Raw genomic sequence first — 4973 nt, forward strand, 5'->3', positions numbered from 1 at the left:
ACATGACCTTTCGGAGGGATCCAGCTGCTATCTCTGCAAAATTCCCATTTTTGCCACCACTTAAGATTTTCATCAGACTCCCATCAAACAAAGTGTGCCTCTCAGCAGCTGGAAGCAGCAGCAATTCAGCCTTCTGGGCAGAGATTTGTCTGCATCAAGGAAATACTCCTGATTAGAGAGCAACGGATATTTTTTCCCTATACCATATACTTCTAGTGAGCTCCCCCAGCTCATTTCCCCTCCTCTCCATGGAAAAAAAGAAATAAAGAGCAGAAGGAGAAAATAACGAAACTCAGAATTGCTTTTCCTGCAGTTTTCTGGTGAGCTCTACCACCGGAGTGCTCAGGAGGTGCAGGAGGGCAGCGACTTCAGGTGGGACATAAGGAAAAGCTTCTGTAAGAGTGGCTGTGCATTGGCACAGGCTGCACAGGAGGGGGGTGGAATCACTGTTCCTGCAGGTGTTCAAGAACTGTGGAGATGTGGCACTGAGTGAAATGGTTAGCAGGCATGGTGGGGATGGGTGATTTTAGGAGTAGGTGACCTTACTGATCTTTTCCAGCTTTAGTGATTCTGTGATTCTGTGGCTTGGTGTGTTAGACCCATGGGAATGCAAGGCTTTGCTTTTCCTGCAACAGTGAGCATTAGGGAATGAACCTTTGATGAGGAGGAAGAAGGTTTCGAGATATTCTCTTCATGCCATGGGCACTGGCAGTCCAGCTCAGCTCCTCCTGCCCTGGGAGAGGTGATGGCACTGCAGAGTTCCTATCCTTTTGAGGGCTGGAATTCTCCCATTTTCCCCAGCTACCTTTACTGTCTATTTTTACCTTCAGAGCCACGCAGAAGTTTGAGTCTTGTCTGTCTCGGGTAGGATGGAGCATCTTGATTGAACAAGGCATCTCCTGAGCAGGAGCGCTAGATTGAGCAAAGCCGAGACCAGGTGTCACCAAAACCTGCTGCCAAATCTCAGCGGCTCGGAACTTTGTCCCTGAGCTGTCCCCTGGCATGTCCTGCAGGGAGCCTGGGCCTTTTTCAGACTGTGCATTCCCAGGTGTTGCTCAAGAGAGCCTGGTCCTTGCAGAGCTCATTTGCAGGATGCTTTGCAGGATAATCCTCTGCAGGGTGCTTTTCTCAGGGAACAAGTCTCTTCCTGAGGACAAATGTCCTGAGAGGGTCCTTGAGTGGATATTGCATTGCCATACTCAACAGGGACAACATTCTGCATGGAAAAGGTCTCTCTAAGAGGGCTCAGCATCTCCCTGAGGTGTGCAGGCTCCACAGAGACATGCTGGCTGCTTAGAAACTGCCAATTTCTGAAACTTTCCACTTGTGTCAAGGGAATAATGAAAACCCAGCTCTGCTCAACAGGTTCTCAAATTTAATCACTAAAAAATGTCAGCTTTAATCCCAACCCCCATGAAAATACTTCACTATATCAACTTCATGTTGACGCTCCGAAGTCAGGTAGTCTTTAAAGGCTTCAGACTTCTATAATTAAAAGGATTTAAAGTTATAGAAATGTATAAATTTTGTTCTCTCTAGTTTCTTTCTCCTCCTCTGCTGCACAAGTCAGTGAAGTCATACAAAGCAGGTGTAATGGAAAACAAACCCAGAGATCTCCCTGCTGAGAAATGTTGTCTGGCAATGGAATTTTATTATTATTATTATTATTATTATTATTTCAGCAGGAGGAAATAGTGACATCAAAATGATATTGTAGCATAGTTGGCACTGAATGAGTACAAAGTGCCCTAGATGACAGCCCATCATCTCACCTGCCTTCTGTGCTCTAGGTGTTGAAAATAAACCACTTGTCACATAGAACAGAAATGTATCTCAGAGCTTGCATGAGATCTGGGAACTTCATACCTGGCAGTTGTACTGGATGACTGTTGCACTGAATCTCCCTCTCACCACGAGACGTTTCAGAAGCACCCCAGAGGTGGTCCCAGTGGTCAAGAACAGCATCCCAGTCACACGCAGAGCACAGCCTGGGGAGAGGATGGGGAAGGCAGCTGAGAGCATCGCCTTGTGTCATGGCTGGAAGCTGCTCAAAACACTGTGGAGGTTTGAGGTGACCTCTCCCCATCCTCTGACCCTGATCCTCACCTCACTGTTTCCCACGTCAAAGTTCAGACAGTCCTCACTGATCTCACGTTCATCTTCCCACTGCTGGGTCCCTTGCTGTTCTGCAGGTCTTCCCTGCTGTGTCACATTGGTTTCCCCCTGCTTTGCATGGATCTGCGTGGTGAGGGCAGGGGGTAGCCACACGTTCCTCTCTGCCTTGCCCCTACCCTGAGCGGGTTGGAGGGAACCATCTGAGAAGGAACCGGGCGACTCCTTCAGCCCTGCAGAGCCAGCTGACCTCCTGCAATGTTCCAGCTGCGACAGAGGAGCCATCCCTGCTGTGTTTTGCCAGTTCCAAGACAAGACACAGTGTGACAAACAGGAAAGAGACCCAGAGAAACCCAACCACTTGTCTGAAAACTCCAGGACTTTCAGGACTGACTCAGGTTGGTCTTCGTGTTCGAGTGCAGAATGATTGAGCAAGAACTTGATTTTATCAGATGGAGGTTGTCCATTCTCTATTCCAGCAGGGATTTCTTCGGTTATTATCTATTCATGCATTTAATTTCTTTAGAAACAGCATCTGCCCAAAAGCTCTGGGCAGCCTGCCATTCCTGCGATGTACAGAGTGTACTTGTTATTGAACCTGGGAGTGCATTAGCTTCTGATCAGCCCTTGGTCTTGCAAAGCATTTTCCATATGCTTAATGTTGTACGTCTTTGTGAGTTATTCAACAAAGCTAAGTTTGCCATTTCTCTTTGTATGCTACAGTGGGTCACATTCTGATCGCTTGCAGATGCTGTATCATTCTTCCCCTGCTCTGAAAGGCACAAGAGCACACTGCACCTGGACCCCACCTGGACCACACCTGGATACTTGCATCTGGGAACTGGTTTAAAACTAGCATCTGCCTCAGCCTGGGCACAGCTTGCACATCGGTAAGGCAACTGAAGCTTTTCAGGGAGCTCCACTGAAATGACATACAATGTCCTTCTACTGTTTCCCATGCAAAAACAAACATTTTGCTTCACACGATTCTAATTTTCTGATAGCAAAACCACCTAGAAGAAAGAGGATCCCCAGGAAGCCCAGATCTAGAAAAGGACAAGCTCTTTATACAAATGCCCAGAGGCCTCTGGAAATATTTCCAGCGGTAATAACAACCAATAAAGCCTATTTTATACCTTTGCGACCAACTGGTCTTATGCAATCACTCTGCTTCTTACATAATGCTGGCAAAACGCCACCCCCTCCCTGTTCTGGAAGAACCAATCTGACATGTTAGAGGAACACGATTGGAAAGCCAGGCCCGGGCCATTACTTTGCTGGAGCACTTAAAGGACGTGTGGAATAGACTCAAGATGCCATGAAATAATAGCCCAAGTCAAACAAGTTCTAGGCTTCTTAATGCGCCTTGATCTGGCCACTGAACACACCTGTTCCCAAACTGGGGTGACACGTTGCTCCGTCCTCTGGGGTGGACCAGGTGTGGTTTGGCAGCTGAGGGGAATTGCTTTCCTGTGGGCTATGCACCCTGTTTATAAAGGAATCAAGCAAGCTGAGAATCATGGAATCATTCTGGTTGTAAAGAGCTCTAAGATCATTGAGTCTGACCATCAGCCCATTCCCACCATGCCCACTAACCGTGTCCCTCAGTGCCACGTCCCACAGAGAACATCCAAAAGTTGCTAAAAGCCTTTGAGACACTCAGAAAAAACAAAACACACACACAAAACATCAAACCTCTTCAGGCAAGGTTCTGTGGGACAGCAGATGCACAGCAGGGGACCCACATCCCCCCCTATCTGTCCCAGGTCCAGCACTGGGACAAGTAGAGTATGCAGGGCTATGGATCTCAGGGCCCACATCGGTGTGAGTGCTTCTGCATAAACACTGGGGGCGGGGAGGGCGGCTGGGCGCAGGCAGGCTCAGACCTGTACAATGCTGGCAGCCTGGATCCATCCGCAGGGTTTCTGATTTCAAGAGCAAAACATTCTGAGAAAGCGCCCGTGTTGGGCACCGTCACCATCGCTGCGTGCCATGGGGACCGCCATCTTCCTCAGCCCTTTTTCATTCATCTCTCCCGGTGTTGTTCTGCTGCACAGATGGAGTTATGGGCACAGGCTTTTAATAGAATAAACAGCTTGTGTTAAAAAATAAAAAAATTACTGTGCAGTTATTGCCCTCTTAAATGTGCTCACAAATGGCTACAACAGGCGAGGGAGGAAATTACTGCTGACCCGCAGCTGGTCAGCTTCTGTGAGGGTTCCATCCAATCTTGGTGCTTCACACTTAGCTTTTCAAGATGTCATCTCATGAAATTTTATAAGCTTGGTGGGAGTGGGTGGGGTCAGACCATAGTGGGAGAGGAGCAAGGTTATGCCTGGAACAGGCATGCTGATTCTGCAAGCAGTGCTCTTGCCCACCGTGCCATTCCTTGCCATGCCGTGCTGCGCCAGGGAAGCCACGCTCTGGAGCAGATCCCTGACCACTTCATTCACTGCAGATCTCAAGGTGTTGGTTTTCACGAGTGCTCAGGTGCCGGCCTCAGCGGCCAGGCCAAATTACTCGTGGGTTGCAGACAGAAGGCCACCGAACAGGTTTGAAGGGATGAGGAAACATTTAGGTCATTTTTATCCAGAGCGCGTCTGCTATCTCTAGATCTTGCCAAGTGGGCACGCCACCAGGAACAGGAGGTGAAGTGAAAGAAACAACAATGCCAGGGTTTTTTCCGTTTTTTTTTTTTTTTTTTTCCTTTTTTTTCACCTACTTCTCCTCTCTCTGCCATTGGTTTCAGTGAGGTTACACCAAATACATATCTGAATGCACGTGGCATTATGGAGATATGGGCAGCTTCGGGGGAAGGGACCGAGCTGACTAGTTGGGTGGAAACTAAACTCAGCTCTAGA

The 4973-nt window shown here is 48.3% G+C and overlaps 1 long non-coding RNA gene across 1 annotated transcript; it reads left to right on the top strand.

The window, feature by feature from the left end:
- The first annotated feature begins 1735 nt into the window (after positions 1-1735).
- Positions 1736-3196, top strand: LOC122161535. The gene is made up of 3 exons (XR_006169200.1): positions 1736-2510; positions 2861-3002; positions 3117-3196. It is a non-coding gene; the product is annotated as an uncharacterized LOC122161535 (long non-coding RNA).
- Positions 3197-4973: the final 1777 nt, after the last annotated feature.

The sequence above is a fragment of the Centrocercus urophasianus genome, unplaced genomic scaffold, assembly GCF_019232065.1.
Source record: "Centrocercus urophasianus isolate 14NV4802_14NV808 unplaced genomic scaffold, USGS_Curo_1.0 seq_19, whole genome shotgun sequence".
Lineage (NCBI taxonomy): Eukaryota > Metazoa > Chordata > Aves > Galliformes > Phasianidae > Centrocercus > Centrocercus urophasianus.